At 41.1% G+C, this 16351-nt stretch overlaps 1 protein-coding gene across 8 annotated transcripts in view; it reads right to left on the bottom strand.

Moving 5' to 3' along the window:
• NALCN (sodium leak channel, non-selective) overlaps positions 1 to 16351 on the bottom strand; it is a 292929-nt gene that overhangs the window by 82682 nt on the left and 193896 nt on the right. The gene's annotated exons all lie outside the window — the stretch shown is intronic.

Raw genomic sequence — 16351 nt, 5'->3', positions numbered from 1 at the left:
TCAAAAGTTAAAAAATGTGAGGTTATGGGGAAATGGGAATTTTTGTTAATATAAAATGGTACAACTTTTTCAGAAGGCAATGTGATAGTATGTTTTAAAATATTAAAGATGTGTCTACTTTGATCCAGCAATATCATTTTTGAGACTTTATCTTAAGGAAATATTTGAACAAACGGGCAAAGACATAAATACATGGCAGGGACTTCACTGGCAGTCCAGTGGTTAAGACTTTGCCTTCCAAAGCAGGCAGTATGGGTTCGATCCTTGGTCAGGGAGCTAAGATTCCACATGTCTCGTGGCCAAAAAACCAAAACATAAAAACAAAAGCAATACTGTAACAAATTCAATAAAGACTTTAAAAATGGTCTACATAAAAAAAATGTTAAAAAAAAAAAGTACATGGCAGTTCAATGCTACTCTGTCAGTAATATTAAAAAAATTAGAAATAAACTAATAAACTAAACACTTATCCCCAGTAAGGACTGGCAAAATAAATTATGGTACATTCATGCAAAAAGACTCTATGAAGCTCTTATAATGGATGACATAGATCTATAAATCTTAAATCTTATAAATCTTATAATCTGTGTGTGTGTATATGTGTCCTTAAAAAGTAGATAATATAAAAGAGTACATATTATGAGACCTCATCATTTATATATAACAAATCTGGAAGGATATATTCCAACTGGTAATAGTGGTTATTTCTAGGGGTAAAGAAGCAGAATTATGAAATTAGTTTTCTCTGGTTTGCTCAAATTACTTAAAATTAACATATATTAGCATATATTATGAGAAAACATATTAAAGCTATTTCCATAGCATTAGTTCCATGATTACCTCGTTAGTTATCAGAAAGTTGCAATTTATAAAGATGATATATATCTTTAAAGACTTACTTGAGGCATAAAGTACATTAGCTTATTTTATTAAAATAATATTTTAAAATATTTTAAAATATTAAAATAACCAATGTTATTTTAGTTAAAAACAAAACTTTAAATATTTATTATTCTTGGGACTGGTCAACGCATTTCTATTACAGTATGACAAAATATCCCCTAAATATCATGACAAGGGGGTAGATGCTTTTACTTTATTTTGTTAAATTAATTTTTATTGGAGTAGAGCTGTTTTACAACACTGTGTCAGTTTCTGCTGTACAGCAAAGTGAATCAGTTATACGTAAACATGTATCTCCTCTTCTTCGGATTTCCTTCCCATTTAGATCACCATAGAGCACTGAGTAGAGTTCCCTGTGCTATACAGTCTGTTCTCATTAGTTATCTATTTTATACACTGTAGTGTATACATGTCAACCCCAATCTCCCAATTCATCCCCCCTCTTCCCTCCCGCCCGGTATCCATACATTTGTTCTCTACATCTGTGTCTCTATTTCTTATGCTTTTACTTTATAATGACAACTGTCCTGGATTTGTGGAAAGGTGAGCATGAGAGGCCAAGGAAGCTTTTTTTTTTTTTTGCGGTATGCAGGCCTCTCACTGTTGTGGCCTCTCCCGTTGCGGAGCACAGGCTCCGGACGCGCAGGCCCAGCGGCCATGGCTCACGGGCCCAGCCACTCCGCGGCACGTGGGATCTTCCCGGACCGGGGCACGAACCCGTGTCCCCTGCATCGGCAGGCGGACTCCCAACCACTGCGCCACCAGGGAAGCCCCAAGGAAGCTTTTATAATGAGAAGAGAGGTGGCAGCTCTTCCCTCCTACCATGTGGGGATATTCAAAATGGCCAGAGAGAACACGAGCATTTTGGGGGAACATCCCAAGTTCAATACAACATATGGCTCAGTTGTCCAACTGGTTGTGAGCCCACAGTGAGATTCTACGTCCTGATTCCTAGTTCAGGAAACTTGCCTTTTTTTCTTATTCCACTACAGAAACTGTTCTTCCATTTTGGTTTTATATAATATGAACATTTACCTTAGCCATTTGTATATCTTATATAGCTTTGTGAGTCATCTTTGACTTTCTGTCTTTGGTGGTATCTCATTTAGGGAAGGGGCCACCATTGTTCACCACCTTCCTCCCCTCTCCCCCTGAGAGGAACACTGACTACGGCGCATTCTCAATAATTTGATGGTTACGATGACAACAGTGCTGAAGAATTAGCTCCCAAAGGCACAGAACAAAAACTGTGAGCATTTCCAGGAGATGCAAGCAATTAGAAAAATGGCTCTACATATAAAGAGATTCATGAGGAAGAGACTTCTTTTCCAAAAGTTTATTGCCACAACTAGTAGAAAAATATTTGTAGTGGTAAGTAGAGCACACAGGGGGGAAAAAAAGCAGTTAATATGTTGTCAGACCAAAGAGAAAGGCAATTATAAAGGGCCAAAGACAGGCTGAGAAGACAGAGCATAAACGAAGTATTTAATTCATGCGTCCGCTGACTCATTTATTGATACACCGATGCAGTCACTTATAAATCAAATCCCACAGGCCAGGACTTAGCAGGTTCTGTGCTAGGTTCTGGGGATATAAAAATAACTGAGGCACAGTATTTGCCCTCACGGAACCCACATTATAATGGATAGTTATATAAACAGATAATGACAATAAAATGTAATAGCTATTCTAGCTGAGATATAAACAAAGTGATGTGAACACAAGGTGAATAGCAAAGAGAGAAATTAGAAAAAAAAAGAAGGAGGAGGTGCCGCTTCTCCTTCCAGAGACTTCTTGGGCAGTGGAATTGCTACACATGATTATGTGAGTCAACACTGGGGCTGTAGGCCTGCCGGGACTGGTATGTATATTTTATGAGAATTAAATGTCTTCAAAGAGACACAAGGGCAGATGGTATATTGATCAGGACAATGCCATCAAAACAAAAACACGGAGCTCTTTCCTAAAAACTGCTCAGGTGGCCCATTCTCTGGATCCCCACCGTGCTTCCCTGGTCAGAGACATCCCCTGGCTCATGCCCTCCCTCCCACGGTCTCGTCATCTGGTTTGGCTCCTTCAAATCTATCCCGCATCTGGGTCAGAGTAATCTTCTCACTTTTTGGCTTAAACCCTTCAGTGGGGGTCCACTGCTCCTGAACAAAACCATCAACCTTTAGGTTTTAACACCCAATTCTGTGTTACCTGTTCCTACCTGTCCAGCCTCACCTGGCCCTGTGCCCACACCATGTTCCAGTCATGCCCGCCTCTTTCAGCTCTTCGCAAGTGTCCAGGCCTCTGCCCCAGAGCCTTTGTTGCCCTGGTCCCTCTGCTGGGAGCTCCTCTCCTCCCCTTTCTCTCTTGTTCTTCATGAACTTCCACTTGCTTTTCTGATTTCAGTTCCACCAGAAATCCCTCCGAGAAGTTTCCTCTCATCAACAAGGTCTTCCTCTCACAAGCTCACAGCATATTGGGTTGAACCAAATGAAGTCGCCATGTTCGTGTAGGTCAAAGCAGTCAAAACGGGCAATTTCTTATGGTTCAACCTAACACTCACTGTACTAGGTTCCTAGGACTGTTGTTAACAAATCATTATAAGATCAGTAGCTTAAAACACAAAAATTGATTCTCTCGGTGTTCTAGAGGCCAGAAGTGCTAAATCAGGGTACCAGCAATGCCACGTTCTCTCTGAAAGCGCTAGGGAAAAAATCCTTCCTTCACTCTTCCCAGCTTCTCAGCAGTCTTTGTTGTTCCTTGGTCTCTGTCATTGTTTAGCCCTCTTCCCTGTGTGTTTCTCTGTCTCTCTATCTGAATCTCCCTCTCCTTTCTCTTACAAAGACACCAATCATTGAAATTAGGGCTTGCCCTAAAGCAATATGATCTTAACTGATGACATTTGCGAAAATCTAATTTCCAAATAAGGTCCCATTCTGAGGTTTCTGGTAGACATCGATTTTGGGGGGACACTATGAAACCCACTACATAGAGCATTATTTGAACTTATAGTGTATGACCTGAAACTCTATATCTGTTCTTCCTGAGACTGTAAACTCTTGGAGCACAGGGATCGTGTGGGAATTTTTCACTATTCCGTATCCGGGGCCTGTCACAATATTTGACACAAAGTAAGTTAAACAAATATTTGTGGAATAAGTAATTAGACAGATCAGATGGCAGAACTAAACTCTCCAGCAGATAAGTGGGAAATAAAAGAAAGGATTTTAGGTATATTCTAAAGGATGGAGAGACAAGCAGAAAGTATCTTTCCCAGTTGAATAAATTTGTTGGTGTGAAATATCGGTGTCCCTAGACTCACAGAATAGAATAAAATTATACTCTGTGACATTTAACCTGAACGTATGTCTGCCACTGATGAACAGATAAATGTTTAGAATAAGTTTACACGTAATATTTTGTAACATTTAATCAACTATCCTAGAACATAATGTTTAACAGGTGTAGGTTACCAGTATTAAAAAATAATCCCCATGCCTATATGTTTTTAAAATGGAACTCATCTCATTCTAACTTGTATTAGAGTTATACTCCCCAAAGCTTGTAAGCTCCTTAAGGGCAAGATTCCACTTTTAATTTACTTTTATCGCACCTTTTAGAGAGTAGAAATATAATAACTGTTTGTGACTAAATGGATCTGAACTCAGCATGCGTTGATCATTGCACCTTAAAACTGCAAAGAGCAGGTGAGAAGCTCAGAAGGTTCTTCAGGATCCTGCAAGCCATCCTCTTGACTATCAGGCATTGCTGCCCCATAAATGTGCCAAATGGGGTAATTAAAATAGAGACAGGTGAGTGGCTGCTGGAATGGCAGATACGTCCACTTTCACTGCTGAGGCACTGACGCGAATCTTCTACCTGAGGGAAGGGGCCTCTTTCCGAACACCAGTGCTCTTTCGGTTGTTCCCAGATAAGCAGCATCAATGAGGGATGAACATACACACGCTCATCAGCCGGGCAAATCCTCTCCTGGGTGTATATCTCCTGGACATGTGTGCACGCCCAGCACAACTACACCCTCCCAAGCCCACAGCGGTGCCACCTGTAAGAGTCCCAAACTTAAACTCTTCAAGTGCCCATCAGCCCCTGACTGGAAGAGCAAATTGTGGTCCATTGAAACATCTGAGTCAACAAACAACATCCAAGCACAAAACTTGGGTGAATTTCCCAATAGAACAGTGAGTAAAGGAAGCCAGACAAGACAAAAGAGTACGGACTGAATGATTCCATTTATATCAAGTTAAAACACAGGCAGCACTAGCCTATCTGCTTGGTCCCAGGAGAGCGTTTACCCTGGGGTGAGGGGGAAGCATGATGACTGGACAGGTGTACGGGGAGGGGCTTCTAAGGTACAGTCAATATTTCTTGAGCTGGGCACTGGGGGGGGGGGTTCAGTTTGTAAAAATTCAGCAAAATGCCTCTTTCTATATTATAGTTTAGTAAAAAGTTTTCTTCTTTTTTTAAGGGCAGATGATGCATTTGAGCACAATCATTTAATTCTTACTTCACTGCTATTAACCTCCATAACCTTCACCATTGCTTCTTCCCCAGCCCATGATCATGACTGAGCTACAAAAAGAGAAGAAAAGAAGCAAGTGCAAGATGGGATTAGAGAGTGTGTGTGTGTCGAGGGGCTGAGCGGTGGAAGGGGATCAGGAAGCCAGGATAAACGGAAGTACTTCATGGTATTTTGAAGCCACTATAAAGTTTCTTTCATATGTGATAAAATGGTATTCTAGCTTTTATCCAAATTCTTTCCCCTTCTGCATGTAAGCACAGATTTTCCAAGATTAAATTTACTTTGATGCAAGTGAGGGAATAACATGGATTATACTGGATATACTGGATAATAATTTAAGATCATTATACTGTATCACAAAAGCTGACCTACTAACATATAGTAATTGTAATCGTAAATTTCCACTTAAAAATTATTTCAAAGGTTATGATTCTTGAATGGAAGAAAAGTAGCACAGAGAATCCCAAGATTTTATTCTCTTTATTGAAAAACCTAATGTAAAGAACAGTCCGAAGGAAGGAGGAGGCTTCAACTGAGCGTGAAGTCTGGCTGTAGCATATAGATCAGATGATAGCTTTGCAACTGACTCACATGGTTTAAAAAAAAAAATTTGCAAAAAGGAAATTAGAATCAAAGGAAAAAATTTCAAACCTTGAGCTTTAAAAAATATAAATCATCTCAGCTCAGTGCTATTCTATGGCTCAGCATCTGTCTTGCTGAGATATCATTACACATTGGGTGGCTGAAAGGCTTTTCCTTTACTTGTGCTTCTCAAGAGTTGGGAGTAATTGGTCTGCACGACACACACCCCGTTCTGCCTCATTGCTTAAATCTGCCATATTTCAGCCTGGGCTTTCTGCTGTTAAAATATTCAAGCATTATTCAGTTTCAGTTCCGTTCTGAATGCTGCAACAAATAACTGAATTGAAGGATTACCTTAAATAAATTTTTGGGGTAATTTTTGGTGTGATTTTCTAAAAGAAAACAATTTAAAAAGCATTCAGACTTGGGAAAGATTCTCATTTTAAAACCTAGTCCATTCTGGCTTGGAAAATGTGCAGAGATCTGTGGGTTAATGTAACTGAAGAGTGGTTTTTGACTCTTCCACATATGAAAAAGGACCACATTCCGTTTAACCCGGAGAAGGGAGTTCCTCAGTGTTATCTGAGTCAATTAAGGCTGAATTCTCTTTGCTTCTTTTGGTTTTTTGTTTTTATTTTTTTTGTCTTCATTTGGTCTTCGTTGCCGCGTGCGGGGGCTACTCTTCGTTGCCGTGTGCGGGCTTCTCACTGCAGTGGCTTCTCTAGTTGCGGAGCACAGGCTCTAGGCGCGTGGGCTTCAGTAGTTGTGGCACGCAGGCTCAGTAGTTGTGGCGCACGGGCTTAGTTGCTCCGTGGCATGTGGGATCTTCCTGGACCAGGGATCTAACCCGTGTCCCCTGCATTGGCAGGCAGATTCTTAACCACTGTGCCACCAGGGAAGTCCCATATCTTTGCTTCTTTACATAATGGCTTTTGCTGGTTTTTCTAGATCTGTACATGACTCAGTAATTCAGAATGGAGACTCTTTCTAAAGCATAAGCTACTATTTTTCAAGGAAGTTTCTCCTGCTATTTTGCACCTGTGATTCTACAACCCGAGCTGCAGATGACCTATCTGGAGTAATGATCAAACATGCTGGTTTTTATTAATATCTCTATGTTACTATAAAACCTTGACATACAAATATGTATAAGGGATACGTCTCACTAGCCTATTGAATCCAATAAAGAGTTTCTTGGAGGGGAGAACCTTTCCTTTTTCCTCTGTGCAAATGTCCCTTAGCTACATAATTGCATGTGAGACAGCAATACTGTGCACTTTAAAAATGTTTCCTTTAAAAAGTGTTGAAGTCGTCAGGTCATTAGTTAAGGTCAGTGTCAGGCTGTTAGTTAGGGTCAGGGTCAGGGCAGTAGGGCCAAAAAGGAGAAAAAAAATGTTTAAGTCACTGTTTTTTCCTTCTTTTACAAAAATCTTCAATAAACCCTGTACCTTCCAACTTCAAATTGGAGTTTTCTGGATGTAAATTGGAGGGCTCATTTCTTGGTTTGCATCTGGGCCATAAAAGCTACATTTATTTGTGACAGCTGGCACCCCAAAATGTTCAAGGTAATTTCATAACTTCAGCTGATCAGTGGCATTTCCTCTTCCACCTCTCTCAAGAAGTCAGAGCTGTTACTCATTCCCCCTTACAGCCTGACCCCAAAGAAAGTGGGGAGAGGAGGTGTTGTTGGAGGAGCTGGGAATTAAGTGGCTGTTCTTTGCCTCCTGGTTTGGGAGGCCAGCAGCACAGATGCATTTACACCATCTTATGACATCCCTAAGCTGTACAGGCAATGTTCACTTTCATGCTCTTGTTACAACACTGAACCTAAGACCTTACAGGCTTTCAATGTCCTGCAGAAGGTTCTTTGGGCAGTAATGTAGGTACTATCTGCAACAAACCTAAGCTAGCAGAAAATGTTAACAAGAAAGTAAAAGAAAGAAAACTATTAAAAAACCAGAATACCAAATGATGTTGAACGGTTGTTTTTCTTTATATTATTGTCCCTTAAAATCCCACTAATGGAATGAACGGTTTCCTTGAGATAGTAGTAACGAATACAGTTTGCTTTTGCATGTTTTTTCCTCTAGGTCCAAACACCTCTATTTTACATCGTATCCGTCTTGCGTTATTCAACCGAGACACAGTTGTTTCCATTAGGGAATTTACTGAGTCATAGAAACATTTTATTTTATTTATTTTTGCGGTACGCAGGCCTCTCACTGTTGTGGCCTCTCCCGTTGCGGAGCACAGGCTCCAGACGCGCAGGCTCAGCGGCCATGGCTCACGGGCCCAGCTGCGCCGCGGCATGTGGGATCTTCCCAGACCAGGGCACGAACCCGTGTCCCCTGCATCGGCAGGCGGACTCTCAACCACTGCGCCACAAGGGAAGCCCGAAACATTTTTATTATGATAAAAAAATGCATTCTTTGCTCCACTTCAAATGAAATTATATTAGAGTTCCATGTAAACTAGATGTTTGGATCTTGTTATGAGATGAATATTCAGTAAGTAATAGGAAAAAAAAAAAGCCCAGACCAAAGGGAATTCAGAATATACATTTTTGTGCACTCACATAATTGTCCTCCCTGTTTTGCATTAGAAAACACAGGAGATAGCATAGTGCATCAGTAAAAAAGTAAGATGTAGATTTAAATTTTTGTTCCATTTTATAATCCCTTAACTGCTTTGGATTTCAATGTTCTCAAATGAAAAATGAGGATCTTCACTCTTTTATATAAATGCCAGATATTTAAGAGAGATGGTGTATTGCCTGTAATTTGAATTACTCAAGGGAAATGTGCTATAAAAACCAAAGGTATCACTGAGCCACAGCAACTGCTGGCTCGACGTGAAAATGGTCTTATCTCAGTGAGGGGGCTAAACGGAGAGGATGCCGCATGCGCGCTGTCGACCCCTCCTCCCTCTAGCCTGGGCCTGCCTCACCCTTTCCCACTCGCTCCAATTTCTTCCCCTTCGCTACGTTGATGGATTTATTTTCTCAAGATTCTTGGTTTAAAAAATGAAAATGAAAATAGAGAAAGGCAAACATTTCTCCTCACCTTGTGTCCTATCCTATTCTCCCTCCCTTTTCAAACTTGCTTCTTGAAGCTTGCTTACCATCTACGCGACTCCTCGGCACTAACTTCCCCTCGTCCACTCCCTCTCGGGCCCCAGGTCTCTCCCACCACCTCAGTGGTCCCAGGCTGCTGAGTCCAGTGGCACTTGGACTCACTATCACTCCTTAAACCCTCCCAACTGGGTTTCCATCGTAGTCCTGTCCCTTTAAATCTACCTTAAAGAACACCTAAGAAAGAAACACCACCTTGTTCCTGGGCCTTAAAGTAATTCAAGGATGGTCAATTACGTGTAGAATAAATTCTGCTCAGCGTGGCTTAAAGTATCCCCTCATGCCTTGCCCTTTATACTCTAACAATATTGGTTTGTGTGTCCCTCCCACAGAGTACCATTTGTGCCTTTGAACATACCGTCCCCCTGCCTGCAACACACTTTCATTCCACACTTGGTTAACTACAATACTTCCTTCAAAAACCATCTCTTCTAGGATGATTTCTCAGAATAACAATTGGTACTTGCAGTAGTAAACGTGTGCAGATACTCTGCTGAACGCTTTGTTCATTGCCTCATTTTCTAACACTATTTAATCCTCAAAATAGCCCCCTGATGTAGGTACCATAATTAGCTCCATTGTTATAGATGAGGAAACTGAGGTCCAAGGAGCTCAAATCTGCTGCTCGGGGTCACGCAGCTAGAAGTGGTAAGCGCTGGGATTTGACCACCATCTTTCAGATTCCAGAACTTCAGCTTCTCAACACTGCTGTATACTGTTTCACCAAAACAGCGTTTTTAAGCAATAGATGGGTTTTTACTTCTGCTATTTTTTTTTTTTTTTTTTTTTGCGGTACGCGGGCCTCTCACTGCCGTGGCCTCTCCCGTTGCGGAGCACAGGCTCCGGACGCGCAGGCTCAGCGGCCATGGCTCACAGGCCCAGCCGCTCCGTGGCATGTGGGATCTTCCCGGACCGGGGCACGAACCCGTGTCCCCTGCATTGGCAGGCGGACTCTCAACCACTGCGCCACCAGGGAAGCCCCTACTTCTGCAATTTTGCACCTGCTATTTCTTTTATATGGAATGCATTTTCCCACTTTCCTAATAAAATTTGATTCATTATTTTTAGACATATCTTCTCGACCTGGCTCCAACCTGAGTTAAGCACGTCTTCCCCCAGGCTCCCTGGGTCTTCGACCCTAGTGCTCAGGGCTTTGCACTGTAACTCCTTAATTCTGTGTATCTCTCCCCTACTAAGCTGACAATTTTTAATTAAGGGCGGGACTCTCTGTGGCCCCATGCCTCACTGTATATTTTTACACAAGAGACAAGGATAACACAATGGTGACGAGATGAAGAACAAAAAAAGGCAGCATCAAGGGTGTCCCACAAACAGGCTGAAGTGACCGATTTGTGGTATTTCTCATCACTTGGTTCACTTGGTTACCCTTTCCTTAGGCTCTTTACAACGTGCAATCAGCCATATGAACCAGCACAAATGACTCTTCCAATTTCAGATGAATTGTGTTACTAAGATGAAGAGAAATGACAAGCCACATCAGATTTTCTATCAGAAACAAAACCATAAAAAACCATTTTGTTCCTGATGAAGTCTATGCTTCCAACTTTATAAGATTAAAAGAAAAATCGTAACTGACTATAAATTCTATACAACATATCTATGGTATAAAGCTTCACAAACATGAGAGTCTTTGAACAGGGCAACAGAGCAGCCAATTTATGTCTCTATATAGTGTTATTAGAGTTTACCATAGAAAATTCTTAGCCTGTTTAAAAAAAAAAACCAACCTCTTTATTTTGAAATAATTTTAAATGTACATAATAGTTGCAAAGATAGTACAGAGAGTTCCTGTACACCCTTGACCCAGCTTTTTCTTATGTTAGTATCTTACATAACCATAGGACATTGATCAAAACCAAAAAATTAACCTTGGTCAAATACTTTGAACCAAAATGCAGAACAGCTTAGGAATTCCCCAGATTTTGCAGGAATGTCTTTTTTTCTGTTTCAGAATCCCATCCAGGATTATACTTAGGTCTCATCTTGTGTTTTACCTGCCTCAACTCTAGAATCAGTCATTTCTCCAAAGAATATTGATTTGTTTTATTGGAGAATGGTTTTTAGAAATGAAAATTTTAGGACTGGGTTTTCTTGATGTTACTGGCATGTCACTGCTTCTAGCCTCGCCCAGAGGAAAGACCTAGGAAATATATGTATGTATATGAGCCCTTGTATACACACATATCTATATTTAGTATCTGCTTACTATGTTTGTATCTTATGTAACCATAGAGCTGTATATATGTATCCACCCTTGTATCCATGTATCTATCTACGTATCTATGTCTATATATCTACTGATGTATCTATGTATCTATATATCTACTTATGCATCTATGTATCTATCTTACAATAACTGAGTTCATACTGATACTCCTATTCCAATTGCCAGAGGGTTCATTCTGGCATCTTCCCTTTGCTTATCTGTAACTTCTTTCTCTGACTGTGTGAAATCTGGCTCTCATTATCTCCATAAGTTTCTTTATTTGTTCCACCTTAGTTTACAGATAACTAGTGTCAGTGATGGTATTTACTATAAAATAAATCCCACACTTTAAATCGGAGGTTTGGAAGACACATATTTTGTACTGGAGTCTTCACACTGGGGTCTTGAACTCCCACCCATGCTCTGTCCTCTTAAGTAACTCCTTCTCAGGCAACCATCATGCACTTTCCAAGTATCATTCCTGAGTATGCCTGTGGTAGATTGTACAGTTGTTCAATTTTGCATACTTTGAGGGCAAAGGGCTTATTAGATGCACTATGAAAATTCACATTAAAATATTTTATGCAAAACAACATGGAAATAGGGATAACATCAAATAAAATAACATACATATACATTTCTCATTTCTTAGTAACAATCTAAGTCATTCTTTTAATATCAGAGTAAAAAATATTCAATCGTCATATGGCTGTGAGTGAGGATGCCAGCCATACCCTGTCTCCCACTGTGACTCTTACTGAGCAACGGTAGCGGGTAGAATGTAAGGAAAGGCCGACAATGAAACCATCAACCTTCAGTTATGAATAAAGAAAAAGACTGGTTGCCCTTCTTAGATAAGTTCCATAGCTTTCTGGCCACCTTTGGTTATAAAAACATCAGTCCAGGGCAATCCAGTCTCATCTGTGATTCAAGCCTTGCTCCCCTACCCCACCCCAGCCCCACAAGTATGACTTCCTTTCTAGAACTGGGAAGGGGACCTGGTCTCTTCTTTCACGTCTCCTTCTTTGGGGTCTAGCTCCTCCAGAGCAGAGGCCAGGGTGGAGAGTTAGGAGAAGAAAGGACTGTCTTAGGAAACCAGCCACATTTCAGGGGAGCCCACTTTGTGGTTTGGTCTGGATCTACCCATCAGTTCAAAGCTGATGGCTTTCTGTATGGCTGACCAGCATTGAGAGGCAGAGATACAAAATTCCAGCCTAAAAGGAATGATGTTGACTAGCTGGACCAATCAGATTCTTCTCCCATTGGGAGGTTGAACTTGAGACAGAAAAAGTGTTGATTATTTGTAACAGAACAAACATTTACATGGGACAAAAACAAAGATGGATTATGTGTGTTTCCCTAAGGCAAAGCGCCGGCATCATTAAGCACCAGCATCATTATTTTCCCTTAAGGCTGCGGTATCTCCTTTCCCCCCACCCTATACAATCTCATCCAGATTTACAACTTCCACTAGTACAGAGCGCGTCACTAGGACTGAAGAATCAAAGAGGGCAGACATTTCTGTCTGTTGTTTTTGCTGACTTACCCCTTGGGCCTCGAACAGTGCCTGGCACATGGCAGGCACTGGATAAACAACTGAGAATGATATGGAACGTCCATATTTGTATCTCTAGCCAGCCAGCCCTTGCTCCTAGACTCTAAACCTACACATGCAACCAAGTATTAGGTGTCTCTGCTGAGTCTCAAACCCATCACAAACTCAACATATCCAAGACCGAGTGATGATCTTTTCCCACAAATAAAGTTCTGTGCTAATGTTTCCTGGTTCTGTGAATGGTATCATCATCCATCCAAGGAGATGAACCTGAAATCAGGAGTCATCCTTGAGACTCTCATTTATGTCCTTAAATCTAAACATTCACCAAGTCCCTGCTGATTTTGCTTCCCAAACAGCTCTCCCATTCACACTGCCTCCCATCGTAAAAGCCTGCAGTGGCTTCCTATTGTTCTGGGGGCAAAGGGAAAAGTTCTTTTTTTCTTGGCCATGCCACGTGGCATGTGGGACCTTAGTTCCCTGACCAGGGATTGAACCCGCACCCCTGCATTGGAAGTGTAGACTCTTAACCACTGGACCGCCAGGGAAGTCCCCAAGGGAAAAGTTCTTGGCATGTTTCTCAAGGTGCTGCATGGTCTATGCCCCACTTACTTTTCTATACTCACTTTACACCACTTTTTTCTGGGGTCATGCTGAACGTGTTTCTTTCTCTCTGGAATGCTCTCCCCTCCCTTTCCCTATCAACACCCCCCATGAAGTTCACGGCTGCCCCTCCTTCAAAACTCAGCCCAAGTGTCTCTTTCTCCTTTGCCACTTCCCTGACCCCCATCTGGGTCAAGGTCTTCTAACTCCTCACTCAAATGCTGTTCTTTTCTGCAGAAAGTTCATCTCACATTATAAATATTTATTCACTGCTCTGATTATTTGACTGATGTCCAACTCCTCCATTAGACCCTAAGCTCCATGAGAGCAGAAAATTTAACTGTTTATTCTTATCTCCTTAATGCCTGGCCCAGTGTTTTGCACACAGTAGGGACTCAAAGATTGAAGGAATTGAATGAACAAGCAGATAGCAGAAACGTTTTGGGTGGAATAGACAAGTACGTGGGCTTCTCAGAACAAAGAACAGATGGGCTGCTGAAACCTGAGTCCCAAAGGAATCAAAGCAATGGCAACACCTCATGTTGCGTGTATGGGCACACAGAGGACAAAATTCACTACCTCACTCCTGAAACATGTCTAAACGCAGCTACCAAAGAGCCTGTTTGCAATTCAATGACTGCAAGACACTGCCGAAAACTGAAAACCAATTGTCACGTTTTTTTCTTAGAACCATAACCATCTAGTTTCCCATTGCCTGTGAAAGGATCTGAGAAAAAATAGCGCTGTTGGTGTTTAAAATTTTTGTTCTCGTGATTAAAGAAAGCAAAGTGAGATAGTGTCTCCATGGCTGGGCAGGGGTCTGAGGACCGGGTATGCTGAAGAGTAACCCTCTTGCCTGGTTTGTACACATTTTCCCTCCAAACCTCACTTTAAAAAAAAAAAAATCGTAGTAATGTCAAGAGCCATCTGATTTTGTAAGAATGCCTTTCTCATTAAAGATACTTCAGAATTTAAGAGAAAAAAAATTGAGAGGTTATCTTGTAGAGTGCTGTGATAAACTATAATAAAAGTAATTCTGAATTAGCACAATTGACACAGCCGACAACTCATCAATGTAAACTTGAACAGTCTTAGGCCCGTCATTTTATGTTTGTTCAATGTCAAGAGAGACTTGAGCTGCCTTATTAACCGTCCTGAGTACCAGGGGATGAGGCAAAGAGCAAGGTTTCTGAGAACAACAGCCTCTAAAAGTGATCTGGTTTGGGTCAATCACACATAGAATGAAATTTTGGAAGGACTTAGAGAAACCCTTCTTCCAAGAAAGTCTCAAATTTATAACATTTATTATTATGGGACTTGTTTAAGGGCAAAAGGAACTAAGTCCATCTGTTGAGAAAGCTGTTCTTGGTTGGTGAAAGCTGCCCGCCATCCTGAGAGCACCCACTATCTTCAGCTCTGTTACTTCCTGGCGGCCAAGAGCGGTCCTTTGTTTTTGAGGCCAGGGGGTGTATTCGTTTCCAAGGGCTGCTGTAACATAGTACCCAAAACTGGTGGCTTGAAACGGCAGAAATTTACTATCTCAGTTTTGGAGGCTGAAAATCCCAAATCAAAGTGTCTATGGGCTTGGTTCCTTCTGGAGGTTCTGAGGGAGGGTCTGTTTCAAGACTTTCTCCTAGTTTCTGGTGACGGTCCACACCCCAGGTGTTCCTTAGCTTGTACACGCATCGCTCTAGTCTCTGTCTCTGTGTGTCTCTCTTCTCCTTTTTGTATAAGGACACCAGTCATATTGGATTAGGGACCACCCTAATGACCTCACCTTAACTTGATTTCAACTGCAAATACCCTATTTTTAAATAAGGTCACATTCACAGGTACTGGGAGTTAGGGCTTCAGTATCTCTTTTTGAGGGACACAATTCAACCCGTAATAGGAAGACATCAATTCTAACAGGTACCTGGTCTGTTTTGTTTTGACTTCCCGGATCCTTGACTAGTACCTGTTTAACTCCAAAATTCCAGTTGGCTGCTCACCATTTTTGCATTGACTTCTAGATTTCTAGGCTGCTGTCTTTTTTTTTTTTTCTTTTTCTTTTTAAAATTGAGGTATAGGTGATTTATAATATTATGTAAGTTTCCATATATAACACAGTGATTCACAAGTTTTACAGGTTATACTCCATTTTTATAGGTATTATAAAATATTGGCCATATTCCCTGTGCTGTACAACGTATCCCTGTAGCTTATTTATTTTATACACGGTAGTCTGTACCCCCATCTTATCTGTCCCTCCCCACTCTAGGCTGTTTTCTTATGCTGATAATTGATATCCTCAAATTTTTAGCTTCTGTTGTGACCTATTAGCTTGAACCCTGATCTGAATAGTTCTCAGTCTTAGCTACTTCATCTCTTTAAACAGATCTTATTGTTGTTTATGTCTTAATGTGGCATAAGAATTTATTTTTTAAAAGAAGCCTAACAATGAAGCTCTATCAGAAATAGCAGATCAAGTGCTATATAAGATGAGTTTTGAGATTTCACTTATGTTAAATTATGGGTAATGATATGTAAACTGACAACTAAAGAGTCATCTCTGACCAAAAGATTGAGAGAGTGGCTTCAAGTGCAGTTGGGTTACATCAAAGGCTTTGAGTAAAATGCTGCGCATTCCAACTCAGCCACTGATGATTTATAGCTTCTTTGGGGTATTGATCCTTGGCCCCTGGGCAGCTGAGTTTTTCCCGGAGCAGCAGAAATCCTAGTGTTGGATGCCTCCAGCTGCATGTGATTCCCAGCTGTTGTACAAATGTCACTCTCTGTGCAAACCGCAATGGGGAAAAAAACGGTTGGGTAGCACTGTAG

The sequence above is a fragment of the Pseudorca crassidens genome, chromosome 18 (assembly GCF_039906515.1).
Source record: "Pseudorca crassidens isolate mPseCra1 chromosome 18, mPseCra1.hap1, whole genome shotgun sequence".
Taxonomy (NCBI): domain Eukaryota; kingdom Metazoa; phylum Chordata; class Mammalia; order Artiodactyla; family Delphinidae; genus Pseudorca; species Pseudorca crassidens.
The sequence above is the reverse complement of the archived record's forward strand: the minus strand, read 5'-3'. Positions and strand labels throughout refer to the sequence as shown.